A 15,823-nucleotide genomic window follows, 5' to 3' on the forward strand; every position below is an offset into this window, starting at 1 on the left:
ACGTTACATTTGTCTATGTTAAGGGTCAGTTGCCACTCCCTGCACCAAGTGTCTATCTGCTGCAGATCTTCCTGCATTTTACTGCAATTTTCTAATGCTGCAACTTCTCTGTATACTACAGTATCATCCGCAAAAAGCCGCATGGAACTTCCAACACTATCTACTAGGTCATTTATATATATTGTGAAAAGCAATGGTCCCATAACACTCCCCTGTGGCATGCCAGAGGTTACTTTAACGTCTGTAGATGTCTCTTCATTGAGAACAACATGCTGTGTTCTGTTTGCTATAAACTCTTCAATCCAGCCACACAGCTGGTCTGATATTCCGTAGGCTCTTACTTTGTTTATCAGACAACAGTGCGGAACTGTACTGAACGCCTTCTGGAAGTCAAGGAAAATGTAATCTACCAGGGAGCCTGTATCTAATATTTTCTGGGTCTCATGAACAAATAAAGCGAGTTGGGTCTCACACGATCGCTGTTTCCAGAAACCATGTTGATTCCTACAGAGTAGATTCTGGGTTTCCGGAAATGACATGATACGCGAGCAAAAAACACGTTCTAAAATTCTACAACAGATCAATGTCAGAGATATAGGCCTATAATTTTGCGCATCTGCTCGACGACCCTTCTTGAAAACTGGAACTACCTGTGCTCTTTTCCAATCATTCGGAACCTTCCATTCTTCTAGAGACTTGCGGTACACGGATGTTAGAAGGGGGGCAAGTTCTTTCGTGTACTCTGTGTAGAATTGAATTGGTATCCCCTCAGGTCCAGTGGACTTTACTCTGTTGATTGATTTCAGTTGCTTTTCTATTCCTCGGACACAGTGTGTGCAGGAGATTTAGATGCGCTCACACAGATGGCTGACCATATAGTGGAAATGTATCAGTCTGCAAATATGGCAGCTATCACACAACAACCAGACAGTCCTGCCACAGTAACATTTCCATCGCTATAGGCCCAACTGGCAGAGCTTACAGCACAGGTCACAATTCTGCATCCAAGTAGCAACTGAAGTTGGCAGCGTAACACAACACGCCGCTCACCATCAACCATGAGAATACATTGGTACCATGGATGATTCGGTATGGAGGCCAGGAAGTGTAACACGCAATGTGAAATCATAAGCAATGAAAAGGATTCTGCGATGACAGAAACTGACTCAACAGATAACAGCCATCACCTTTTTGTCACCAAGTAGTACACAAAGCAGCCATTCTTGGTAGATGCCAGAGTAGATGTATCAGTTTACCTGGTTGTGGGCAGTATGGAATGTGGGTCTCACAGGAGGCATGCAAGGGATAAGTCCCTGCAGTCATATTATTCATCTGTGTCCTTGAGGCTCAGAAGGATAGAGCATCTGCCATGTAAGCAGGAGATCCCGGGTTCGAGTCCCGGTCGGGGCACACATTTTCAGCTGTCCCCATCGAGGTATATCAACAACACCTGTTGGCTGCTGAGGGTTTCAATTGCACTCCGTCTTCAGGCCACAAGTGGCCCATTGGGACCATCCGACCACCATGTCATCCTCATCTGAGGGTGCGGATAGGAGGGGCATGTGGTCAGCACACCACTCTCCCAGTCGTTATCATGGTTTTCTTTGACCGGAGCTGCTACTATTCGGTCAAGTAGCTCCTCAATTGGCATCAAAAGGCTGAGTGCACCCCGAAAAATGGCAACAGCACATGGCGGCTGGATGGTCACCTATCTAAGTGCTGGCCATGCCCAACAGCGCTTAACTTCGGTGATCTCATGGGAACTGGTGTATCCACTGCAGCAAATTGTATTGTGGGGTGGGTGTAGCCGATACAATATAAGAAGGGTATTTGTATTGCAGAAAAGAATAATAAGAACTATGGCAAAAGTAAGACCCAGGACTTCATGCAAAACCTGTTTATTAATTTTAATATTATGACTATCTATGCAGTATACATGTTTCAATCAATATTATTAGTGAAAAAAGACAAAAAAGTGACAAACAGGAAAATAGAAATCCATGATTACGATACAAGACACAAATCAGACTTTCTTATGGTGAGCAGAAGATTGAATCAACAACAGATACCCCATTCATTAAGGGAGCAATATTTTATAATTCTCTGCCAAACAACCTGAAACAGCTTTTTCTGGAAGAATTTTTAAAAATGAGTTAAAAAAATGGGTTATATTGAAGTGCCCATACAGTATGGTGCTGACATGATTTGACCTCAGGAATGCTATGTTAAATATACTTAAATGATCTTTTACTTAACAGCATGTAATCTATATATATTATGTATCAATAATCTACATTTAATTACTGTAACATTCCCAATGCATGTTAAATACATGTTTTGAGCTGTAAGATAAATAAATAAAGAAGATCAGAGAAAGGCATCTCATGGTATGGAAATAGAAGCAGATGCAAAATCTCGATCAAAACTTTACAGTTTATCAAGTAATGAAGTTGTAGTGGGAGAGGAGGAAAACAATTATGATTTTGATGAATTAGGTTTATATAAGCTAGTAACTGAAGATGTAGCAGATATAGACTGAGAATTGACTGTTTTTAATGCTGACGCTGTTGAACTAGACAATCATGTACGTAGTGGAGAAGAAATTATTTTAGATATTATTAGTAAGAAGAGTGAAGGATGTGTTATAGATAATTATGATGAGATCAATGAGGAAGATGCAACTGATGCTTGTAATGAGGAAAATGAAGATGTTGAAGAGAAAACAGAAAGTGAGAGAGATTTGCAAAAAGAATTACATGGCATGGTTTATGTAGAAGCCAAAGACAAAGTTTTAGAAGAAGATAGTTATGGGGACAGTAATGATTATACCTAGAGAGGCCAGAATTATGATATGGATGAACATGAGAGTGAGATTTTACAGTTGGTAATAGTAAAGCAAGTGAATTGTTATAAGGATGAGAGGGAACCCAAAAAATGCATAAATAATGAAGTCTTACAAGTAGTTTGAGACCATTATGCTAATGAAAGTAGTGATAGTAAAATAACAGATACACTGTGAAAGGTATGTGAAAGTTTGCATTGAGAGCGGTGAGAAGAGAAGGGAATAATTCACAGCACTTGTACTATGCAATCAAGAACAGAAACACACATAAATAAAGAGAAAATAAAAGATACAAGGTTAAAAGAAAGTGATAGGGAGTTTTCATATGAGACAGAAAATATAGATGTTAATGATACACAAAGTAGTCCGTATATTTATATTGTAACTGGTAAGTGGGAAGGTAATCGTCTGATTGATACCAGGAGTCAAATTTCACAGTTGCATAAGTTCCAAAAGAAGACAGCATCAAATCTGTTGAGGCTTCTATTCGTCGTCCACCACAAGCTGAGGCAGAGAAGATTAGACAAGAAACGGCACAGCCTCGGAAACAAAATATAAGCAAGGAGCACCGTCATGCTATTGTGGAGCTGAAGAACAGCTCTCATTTAGTAATAACATGAGCAGACAAGGGAAATGTGACCATTGTGTTGCACACAGAAGATTATAATAAACGAATAGAAGATCTGGGAGAACCCATTTGTAAGAAGCTTAAGGCAGATCTGATGGCCAACATAATCAAATTGATGCAAGCACTGCCAAAGCAAACTAGAATGAATTTTGATACAGCAAGAAGACTCATTCCACAAATGCCACAGTCACCAAGGACATATGGTGTACCAAAGGTCCATAAAGAGGCCTTTCCTTTGCGACCAATTTTGAGTACCACTAATTCACCGACATACAGTCTAGCAAAGGAACTGGCTTCAAAGCTCTGACATTTGGTGAGCCACAGAAATTTGTACGTTAAGGACTCCACCCATTTTGTAGAAATTCTAAAAGGGAAGTGTATCTCAGCCACAGACCCGATGGTTAGCTTCACAAATGCATCAGCACAAGACACCATGAACATCTTAGAGGAAGACATGGTGCCCAATATCTGTGAGCTAGTGTGCCACTGTTTAATGACCACCTACTTCAGGTGTAAAGGGGAAATATATGAACAGTCAGATGGTATAGCTATGGCCTGTCCTCTCTCGCCTACTGCAGCAGACATCTTTATAGAAGCATTTGAAGAAACAATGCTCCAGTCCACACCATTATGCCCAGAATGTTGGCTGTGATATGTCGATGATACCTTCATTATCTGGCCACACAGGGAGGAAGAGCTGTTGAAATTTCTGCCAACAGTTGATCCAGCAGCACAGCAGAATCCAATTCACTATGAAGATAGAAAAGAACCCTTGCTGCCTTTCCTCGACATGGAAGTTTACAGAAAGCCTGATGATAAACCAGGCCATAGAGTATGTAGCAAGCCAATCAGTACTGGCAGATATCTACATGTCTCCTCTTATCATCGCCATATGCAGAAGAAATCTGCCCTGCACACTTTAACTAAGAGGGCTCACATGAACAGCGATAAGGAACATCTGAAGCGTGAACTACAAAACCTCAAGTCCATTTTTGGTACTAATAGTTATGGGATGAAACTAATAGATACAACTATGGTGATAAAGAATGAAGGAAATAGAGGAGAGCAGAAGGAAGCACAAAACGTTACTCTATTACCATATGTTCAAGATGTGACTGAATGGGTGGACAAAATTCTGCGCCGAGCAGACATCAGCTGATTTTCTGAAGCAGCAACACAATAAAAGATGTTCTTCGCACAAAAAAAAAGATGCAGTTGTCAAACTACACGCTACTAGAGTTTACAAAATCAGTTGCGAATGTGAATAGGTGTATGTAGGCAAGACAGGATGACCCATCAGCACACGGATATCTGAACATGAAAGATATATCCAACTAAGACACACCAAGTCAGTGGTGGCAGAAACACCAGGATGAGTGTGGCAAACAGTTTGATTTTGGTGAAGCTCACGAAATAGTCTCTTACTTTCAGGAGGAAGATTAAAGAGGCAATAGAAATAGCCAAGTGACCCACCAACATGAACAAACAAGACAGGTATCGATTTCTGACATCTTGGCTGCCAGCAATAACAGCATTAAGGGATGACATCTCAAGCGAACCAATGCACAAAGGTGCATGGAAGACCACAGCAGCCTCAGGTACATAGAGTACTGGCATGCATCAGCCGGCACTAAAAAGCAGGAAAACAGTGCCACGTCATAATTGCCACCAGGTTTTTCCATTCACCGATTTCCACCAATCACAAGCAGTAATACAAACACCAATCAAAACATCAGGATTCCACCAATGAAAAGAAATGATAAGAATACCAATAAAGAACTTCTAACATCCCTCTCCTTCATCCTTAACAGCCTATCAGAATTAGATAATAGCCACTTCTGCAGGTATATAAGAAACAAAGTTTTCTCATTCAGCAGTAAGAGAAAACCATCCTGATGAAAGTTACTTTCGATAGTGACTGAAACATTGGTAGTTTTACATATTAACAGTGTGGTCACAAATCCAGGAAAATGTTATTGTTTGAAATGTTACTGTCATTAGAATTTATAACATACCACTTACCCAGAAATGCTTTATGACGCATGATCTGAGTGAGGAAATTATTTTAGGCTTGAATTGGATAGTAAAGGCTAAAGCATGGGACAACTAAGGAATTAAGTTTCTTCTCAAACCAAATTGATCATTGTAATTGGGAATAGCAGCAATCAAACTGAGGAGGTTGTAACATTCTCCTTGGATCATTAACACTTAACTTAAATTTCTTTTGCCTGTGATTAACAGATGATTGAAAACAAAAGTTTCAAGCTTCACAAAATTTATTGACAATCAAACTACATACTCCACACGTAAACAAAATACTGAATGACTGACCATTTTGCAGCATCGCTGTGTCACTTTATATAGAATTTTAACAATAAATTTCAAAATAACCCATTATTAATTCTACATCTACATCTACATTGATACTCCGCAAGCCACCCAACGGTGTGTGGCGGAGGGCACTTTACGTGCCACTGTCATTACCTCCCTTTCCTGTTCCAGTCGCGTATGGTTCGCAGGAAGAACGACTGTCTGAAAGCCTCCTTGCGCGCTCTAATCTCTCTAATTTTACATTCGTGATCTCCTCGGGAGGTATAAGTAGGGGGAAGCAATATATTCGATACCTCATCCAGAAACGCACCCTCTCGAAACCTGGCGAGCAAGCTACAACGCGATGCAGAGCGCCTCTCTTGCAGAGTCTGCCACTTGAGTTTATTAAACATCTCCGTAACGCTATCACGGTTACCAAATAACCCGGTGACAAAACGCGCCGCTCTTCTTTGGATCTTCTCTATCTCCTCCGTCAACCTGACCTGGTACGGATCCCACACTGATGAGCAATACTCAAGTATAGGTCGAACGAGTGTTTTGTAAGCCACCTCCTTTGTTGATGGACTACATTTTCTAAGCACTCTCCCAATGAATCTCAACCTGGTACCCGCCTTACCAACAATTAATTTTATATGATCATTCCACTTCAAATCGTTCCGTACGCACACTCCCAGATATTTTACAGAAGTAACTGCTACCAGTGTTTGTCCCGCTATCATATAATCATACAATAAAGGATCCTTCTTTCTATGTATTCGCAATACATTACATTTGTCTATGTTAAGGGTCAGTTGCCACTCCCTGCACCAAGTGCCTATCCGCTGCAGATCTTCCTGTATTTCGCTACAATTTTCTAATGCAGCAACTTCTCTGTATACTACAGCATCATCCGCGAAAAGCTGCATGGAACTTCCGACACTATCTACTAGGTCATTTATATATATTGTGAAAAGCAATGGTCCCATAACACTCCCCTGTGGCACGCCAGAGGTTACTTTAACGTCTGTAGACGTCTCTCCATTGATAACAACATGCTACGTTCTGTTTGCTAAAAACTCTTCAATCCAGCCACACAGCTGGTCTGATATTCCGTAGGCTCTTACTTTGTTTATCAGGCGACAGTGCGGAACTGTATCGAACGCCTTCCGGAAGTCAAGAAAAATAGCATCTACCTGGGAGCCTGTATCTAATATTTTCTGGGTCTCATGAACAAATAAGGCGAGTTGGGTCTCACACGATCGCTGTTTCCGGAATCCATGTTGATTCCTACATAGTAGATTCTGGGTTTCCAGAAATAACATGATACGCGAGCAAAAAACATGTTCTAAAATTCTACAACAGATCGACGTCAGAGATATAGGTCTATAGTTTTGCGCATCTGCTCGACGACCCTTCTTGAAGACTGGGACTATCTGTGCTCTTTTCCAATCATTTGGAACCCTCCGTTCCTCTAGAGACTTGCGGTACACGGCTGTTAGAAGGGGGGCAAGTTCTTTCGCGTACTCTGTGTAGAATCGAATTGGTATCCCGTCAGGTCCAGTGGACTTTCCTCTATTGAGTGATTCCAGTTGCTTTTCTATTCCTTGGACCCTTATTTCGATGTCAGCCATTTTTTCGTTTGTGCGAGGATTTAGAGAAGGAACTGCAGTGCGGTCTTCCTCTGTGAAACAGCTTTGGAAAAAGGTGTTTAGTATTTCAGCTTTACGCGTGTCATCCTCTGTTTCAATGCCATCATCATCCCGTAGTGTCTAGATATGCTGTTTCGAGCCACTTACTGATTTAACGTAAGACCATTTTGTGCATTTTTGATGTTACAATTAAAATTTACAAAATGTAAAGAAACTGATGTTACAGCCGAATAAGGTATAAAATACAATATCAAATGACATAATTTTTTGTAGTAATATCTGTACTTTTCCATAAGAAAATCAATCTGATATTTAATTACAATAATGTCTCTTGCATTATTTTAGTTACTTAATTAATTACAGTTTAGATTTGGTTGCTAACATTCAATGGCAGTACAGAACTCGTGCTTTATCTGATTACATACATAAAATGCACAAATAAGGCCTCAAATTCTGGCAATCGAAAAGTTGTGTAATGTAAACAATTGGGGGGTTAATTAGAAATGTAATTACAAAGAATATTAATTACTGAGGAAGACATGAAAATAGATAACAAATGAAAATAATTGCTTGGTAATAACTTTTAAGCTGTTTCTCAAGATAATGAGGTTTTCTGTGTTAACTCATTAATCAAGTGCAATTGTGGTTATTAGAGGTGTTAGTTATTTATGCCAACATTTCCACAGCCTCTTAACATTTGTTGTTATACATATATTAGTTCAATTTCTCAATTAGGTATTTGATTTAGCATTCATACATAATTTTGTTAATGACAACAATCTATTGACATAGTATGAAGGCTTTCACGACCGGATGACATATCTTCTGGTAAACCTTCCGGGATGTAAGGTCGTGGTCCATGAAGGAGCTGAAGAGTTTCATGGACCACGACCTTACATCCCGGAAGGTTTACCAGAATCTATTGACAATTATGACAATATGCATCCTTCCAGAATATTCTGTATGTTTTCACAAAAATATTTGGTGTTTTAGCAAATTGGATAGGTCGATACCTATAAAGATACACATACAAGGCCTTAGGAAGCACGGTATCGTCCGATAACTACCCAGATGCATATAAAAAAAGGTTGTATCAGACACTTCATATTAATCTTGGGGGAGGCTGTATCGTTATAAGGTGAAGTATTTCACAGCGCATTGATCATATTCAGTCAAAAGGTACACCAGAGTGGAAGTGGGATGCAACAGAGCCAGATACAGGCAGGCATTGTGATGCAGAACCAGCTGGGCATGGTATAGCAACAGTTGATGCTGTGACACACTAGCAGAAGGACAGAACCCTTTCCTCACTCGCTGTTATGGAAGTGTTTACAGTACATGCCATACATCCTAAATGAATGTAGTCTGGAGCGTATAAGTGCTCAGCCATTTGTGTACTAAATTATTCTCACCTCAGTATCCTACACCATGTACCTGTGACACCCGGAGTGACATCTCAGAATGTCACATAGTATCTGCTGTTTGACTACGAGATGGGTCAGCCTGCCCTGAGTCATAAGATCAGTCACCACTGGAGCAGAGAGCTGCCCACTCACTGGGGGGAGGTCACGGCCACCTCCAAGGTATCACCAGCGGTGCCGCCATGCTGTCACCATGGTTGCAGCCAGAGAAGTTGCTGAGAGTAGCATTCAAGTGATGCCATGGTCGCTCCCAATCTTTGTGCTGCCAGCCAAGTGTAGAATAAAGAAGTTAATTAAACAAATCTACTGCCATGCTGACATCTTATCTCACTCTCCAAGGGTGACAATCCAAGGACCATCTAACACTGGTCTCAGATTATTGACATTGTCTTCTTAGAGCAATATCTCAACCTATAGCCTATGGTATGGTGAGTCTAAATATTTTTATTGGATTTTGGTCATGGAGAAAAGGTTTGACACAGTGGACTTGTATTGTAGTAGAAGAAATGGAAGTCACAATTAGTTAGTAGCTGTTAGATGTGCACCATGTAGCCTTGAAGGCCACTCAGCATAATTTACAGAATCAGTTCCAGTAAAATGTTATACACGTAGTCATTGGGTGCATATGGCTAGGCAATGCCAGGGTTCGAGTTTGGCTCATGATTACACTTAGGAATTAATTTAATGTATTTTGTTGCCTTGTCTGGTGACTGTTAATTCTCAAAATGAGACTTGTCAAGAATAAAGCTTCGACAGAACAAGAGACGCAAGGTGTGTCAGAACTGGAAGCAGTAAACATAATGTTACAAAATGTAGCACAATTAACAGTGGATAATACAAAACTGCATGGGTTGGTAGAATTATGATCACAACATGGTGTAGATTTGTCTGTCACAATTTAATTGCTCCTTTTTCTGTTAAGGCAACCAAGGATGTGCAGACCTTTGTGGGAGATCTTGGAAATCTGGCTGAGATGGAAGAATGGTCCAATAAGGAATTATTGAGTGTTGCAAAAATAGAGGCTAAAGGGGGAAGCTAAAACTTATGTAAAGTATACAGAAGCTCTTAATGGAGGCACAACAATGAAAGAATTTAAGGAAGGGATAACGCAGAAATATGCAAAATGAAATAGTACCAGAAACTATATGGAACAATTAGGGGTAATAACTAAGAGAAATATGGAAACTGTGGAACAGTTTGCATGACTAAAGCTTCCATTCAGTCCCTTGTTGACTAGTCTGGTGTGGCAGCTGAAGATAGCAAAATGAAAGCTAGAGTTTTAAGTTTCACATTCAAGAAATCATTCATACAGGAGAATCATACAAACATACCATCATTTGACCATTGGACAGTCTCCGTATGGATGACATAATATTAAGCATCCCTGCCATAGAGAAACAATTGAAGGATTTGAAAGAAAATAATCACCAGGTCTGGTGGAATTCCATTTCAGTTTCACAGGGAGTACTCTACAGCAATGGCCCCTTACCTAGCTTGCATTTATCCAGGGACTAGAAAAAAGTGCAAATGACTCATGTATATATGAAGGGTAAAAGAAAGGACCCACAAAATTACAGACCAATATCCCTAACTTCTGTTTGCTGTAGAATCCTATAACATATTCTCAGTCTGAATATAACAAACCTTCTTCAGACTGAGAAGCTTATGTCCACAAATCAGAATGGGTTTGGAAACCATCGCTCATGCAAAATTCGCCTTGCACTTTTCTCACTTGATATACTGTGAACTATGAATACAGGGCAACAGGCAGATTCCATATTTCTAGATTTACAGAAAGCATTTGAACAGTGCCCCATTGCTGGATGTTAACAAAGGTATGAGCATATGGAATAAGTTCAGAGATGCAAGAGTGGTTCAAACATTTCTTAAGTAAAAGAACCACCCAGTATGTTCTCTTCAATGGTGAATGTTCATGAGAGACAAAGGTATCACCAGGAGTGCCCCAGGGAAGTGTGACAGGACTGCTTTTCTTCTCTATGTACATTAAATATTTGGTAGACAGGGTGGGCTGTTTGCTGATGATCTATGGTGCACAGTAAGGTGTCGAAATTAAGTGACTGAAGGAAGATACAAGACAACTTAGACAAAATTTCTAGTTGGTGTGATGAATGGCAGCTAGCTCTAAATGTAGAAAAACGCAAGGTAATGCAGATGAGTAGGCAGAACAAACCTGTAATGTTCGGTTACAGTGTTATAAGTGTCCTACTTGACACAGTCAAGGTGTTTAACTATATGGACATAGCATTTCAAAGCGACATGAAATAGAACAAGCATGTGAGAACTGTGATAGGGAAGATGAGTGGTCAACTTCGCTTTATTGGGAGAATTTTAAGAAAGAGTGGTTCACCTGTAAAGGAGACTGCATACAGGACACTGGTGTGGCCTATTTTTCAGTGATGCTCACGTGTTTAGGATCTGTACCAGATCAGATTGAAGGAAGACACTGAAGCAATTCAGAGGCATGCTGCTATATTTGTTATCGGTAGGTTCAAACGAGTAAGCGTTGTGGAGATGCTTCAGGAACTTAAATGGTAATCCCTGGGGGGAAAACAACATTCTTCTTGGGGAACACTATTGAGAAAATTTAGAGAACTAGCTATTGAAGCTGACTGCAGAACAATTCTGTTTCCTCCAACATACATTGCACATATGGACCACAAAGATTACATGTGAGAAATTAGGACTCATACATAGGCATATAGGCAGTCATTTTTCCCTCGCTTTATTTGTGAGTGGAACAGGAAAAGAGATGACTAGTAGTTGTACAGGGTACCCTCCACCATGCACCATACAGTGACTTGCAGAGTACCTATGTAGATGTAAATGTAGCTGTAGGATAAGGAAAATTAATGGATGTACCTTTGAGTTAAGACAGGATGCTGCAGACAATGAAATTATTTTGCAGGAAGCTGAGCAGAGGGTCCTCGTTGCTTTTTTAAGGGGGTTGCGTGTGGATACATAAAGATTTGTATGGACTGGGGGTCCAATCGATTTGCACACACAGCAGTGTGGTTAGCTACACAAGAATGTGAGGAGATTGATTTGTCAGCTGGAATGTAGGGTAAAATGTTTCAGGTGTGGATGAATAGGGCATGTAAGGAGGTAGTGTCGCCAGCCTCAGGATGACGTGAATAAAGTAAGAGGAAGTAGAGAACCAGGGAAGAATAAGGTGTTAAATGCCAACAGGATCCCCAGGCCCACCTACAGTCATGCCCAGTAAGACTGGTTGCTATGAAATCATATGCAGAAGTGGACTGTGCGATAAGAGGAATAGTAGGTAAAAGGTTGCAGGATATTACTGGACACAGGTGAGCATGTATCGATGCACCAGTCATGATCTGGTGAAACTAAAGTAGTGGGACTCATCATGGTACAGACTGCATCGAGTGGGGGGATAAAGATGTCACATCATTAGGATCAGTGGACATAGACTTTTGCCTGGATAGGTTTCCATTTAAACAATGTGTACAGATGGTGCCACACACGAGTGAGGGCTACAACATAATTTTAGGAGTAGATTTCTTATATCAGCATTGTGTCATAATTGACCTTCAGCAACATAGAGTGGGACTTGACAGGAAAATGTTTCAGTTAGATGAAACCATTGTCAGTGAAGCGATGTCGCGAGGGGAGTCTGTCGCAAAAGACAAACCGCTTAAACTGCAAATGACCACACTAAGACTTGATTCACACAGTTGCGTACCTAAGGGTACTGGGAAACCCCTTTGGGTCAGTGCTGGTAGGTATTTTGTGTGTGGTAGAATCATTATAACAGAATGGAATATTAGATCAGGCAAGTTGCTTAGTTAAAAGAGGTATTGTACATGTACAAGAAATAAAGACTGAATTGAAGATATCTGTTTCTATAGATAATTTTAGCACGGAGGACATAGTATTAATAAAGGGGCTGTTAACTGCTAATATGTATATCCTGGAAGAAGAAGAATGGAACATGAGAGTTGTCAGCTACGCACAATCACTGGATGCCTTTGAAACTGCTTTACAAGGAAAAGTGAAGCACCTAGAGGGAAGCAGAAAGGAACAGATGGAAAAATTACTTTTGGAATTTAAGGATTTATTTTTTCCAAAAGGGCCATTGCCAGCTACACATTTATGCAGCATTGCACATCGACAGGAAATGAATCACCAGTCTACTGCAAACCATACAGCATACCTTGGTACTTGCAGCCAATTTTGGAGGAATTTTGGAATAATTGAAGAAAGTAATAGTGCCTGTGGGTGGGTAGGGGGGAGGGGAGCAGGAGTAGTTTTCATGCCAAAAAACATCAATGGATGGGACACAAAAATATAGGTTTTTTTGTGTTTACAGGCATCTAAATGCAAAGCCCATAATGGATGTCTACCCTTTGCCAAACGTCAAAGAAATCTTGGATCATTTAGGGCAATGCAAATACTTTTCAACAATGGATTTGAAGAGCGGTTGCCACCAGATAGAGGTTGCACCACCGGATCGACACAAAACAGCAGTTTTGGCACTCTGGGGACACTACCAATCCAGAAGAATGTCATTCGGATTAAAAAATTCACCTGCAACATTTCAGAGATTGTTGCCTGGAGTACTCAGAGATCTGAAACTATGGCAATGCTTAGTTTCTCGATGATGTAATTGTCTATTGGAATGATATAAAACTGCATATGTAGTGAACACAGCGATTAAGGGAAGTATTCCTAAGGTTAAAAACAGCGAAGTTAATGCTGGTGTGGAAAAATGTAATTTTGTGATGGAAGAGGTAGCACACCTAGGTCATACCATAAGTAAAGATGGGGTTAAGACAAATCCAAGATTAATTAGAACTGTACATGAATTTCCTGTACCAGAATCTGAAAAGGAGTTGCAATCGTTCTCTGGGTCGTGCGAACTATCACCACCAGTTAATAAAATGATTAGCGGATATTGCCAGACCATTGACACAGTTGTTAAAAAGGGTACTAAATTTGTGTAGTCAGAAGAGTTCCAGCATGCTTTTACGGAGGTAAAAGAAGCTTTAATTTTGAGTCTGATATTGGTATTTCCAGATTTTAATAGAGAATTTGTTTTATCATGCCATGCGTCAAACCAGACAACTAAACTCTGCAGAAAGGAATTATTCCACAACAGAGGAAGAGATGTTAAGCCTTATTTATGGAATCACATATTTCAAATGTTATCTGTACAGTAAAAAGTTCAGAATAATAACAGATAATGTGGTATTAAATGGCTGTTGGGGTTAAAGGATCCTTCTATATTTCAATTCTTTTATCTTGGCGGTTCGCGCATGCCTGCCCAGAAGCTGGAGATTGCTGCGTTGCCAGTTGTACGCACCAAGAGAAGCAGCGCCATAGTATAGTTCGCAAACTTACGTTTAGGGGGGAGTGCGCAGTTTATGAAGTAAAGCCACCACGGCCGCATTAACCCTTTCACTGCTGCAGAGACATGCTCCCCGCATTCCGCGATGTGCGCGATTTTAGCACCATTCAGATTTCTGGGGACTGATGTTTTGGGTCTAATCAATAAAACACCTGCAGGGAATAAGCATTTACTGACAGTCATAGATCATTTTTCAAGCTATGAGAATGTGGAAATGGTCATGATGCCAAACCAACATGCAGCAACAGCGGCATAATCACTTGTGAAAAATTGGATACTGAAGTTTCAAGTGCCTGAAACAATAGTAACAGACAAGGGAACGAACTTCATGTCAGATCTACACAAGGAATAGTGTAAGTCATTGAATGTGAAAAAGTTAAGGACAAGTCCTCTCCACCCACAAGCCAATGGAATAACTGAAAGAGTGCATAAGGCAATCAGGAAGATGCTTGCATGTTATGTTGCCTCACATCACAACAACTAGGATGCCTATTTATCTCCACTTACTACTCAAAGCAGAATGCAAATACGGGATTATAGCTATATGGTCATAAAATGCCATTACTCTTCAACATATTGAAAATGAAGAAATGGAGGTTTGGAGGTGTGCTACTGAATTTACCAGCGTGTTTAGGGAAATTTGGACTAGAGTATGGAGGGCAAATACACGAGCACTGAAGAAACAGGAAGAAGCAGTGGGCCATATGGCAAGAATGCCACAATATAAGTGCAGTAGCCACCAGAAAGACCGAGGGAGGCGCGCATCAGCACGACGTGTCACGGACAGTAGTTGCCGCAAGTAAAGTCCCGTCCACCAGAGGGCACGCGAGAATTCGGCCGCGACCTCTGCCGGTGGAACAACAACAACTCAGGCAGCACGGGCCGTGCCCAGTCACTTCACATCGGGCATGCCAATCAGACAGTTCCCTGTCTACACTATGTGAAGCGCGACGGAAAACGTGAATCGTGTTACTACAATAAGGTTGGTCAGAGGCTGACGCTATCAACTTCATGCATGCTAAAGAGAAAGATAAAGAAGTTTTTTGCAAAGTATCAGGAGCCATACCAAGCTGTAGAGACTACAGCACCAATAAATGTCAAGATTCAGCTGCTGGTAAGAATGAAAATTTTGCACGCAGAGTAACTGAAACATTTCCAAGGGAGTCTGGAAGTTATTTGAAGGATAGGAGATATGGACTGGAAAGGGAGAGTGAGGAAAAATGTATCAGAAGATAAACAAGAGATTGTGAATGAAACAGTAATGAAGAACCCATACGGATTAAGGCCTATGAAATAGCCATTTAATATATTTTTTTAGATTAGGTATAGATTTAGTGTAGTTAGTATAATAAGATGCAGAGCAGCAATGAATTTAATGGGAAGGAAAGGGACAGGTATTCTTGCCTGTAAGTGAGATACAGAGAAGGCGAAATGATGTGGTTTGTAGCCAGGATACTGATCTTCATCAGGGTGGATGTGTTATGGAACCCTGCATCTGGAAGGGGGAGTGCCATTCGCCAATCAGAAAGATGAAATGATCATCAGTCATCGATGGGTGATACAGGTGTATTCAATGCATGGGAT

The sequence above is a fragment of the Schistocerca americana genome, chromosome 5, assembly GCF_021461395.2.
Source record: "Schistocerca americana isolate TAMUIC-IGC-003095 chromosome 5, iqSchAmer2.1, whole genome shotgun sequence".
Taxonomy (NCBI): Eukaryota; Metazoa; Arthropoda; class Insecta; order Orthoptera; family Acrididae; genus Schistocerca; species Schistocerca americana.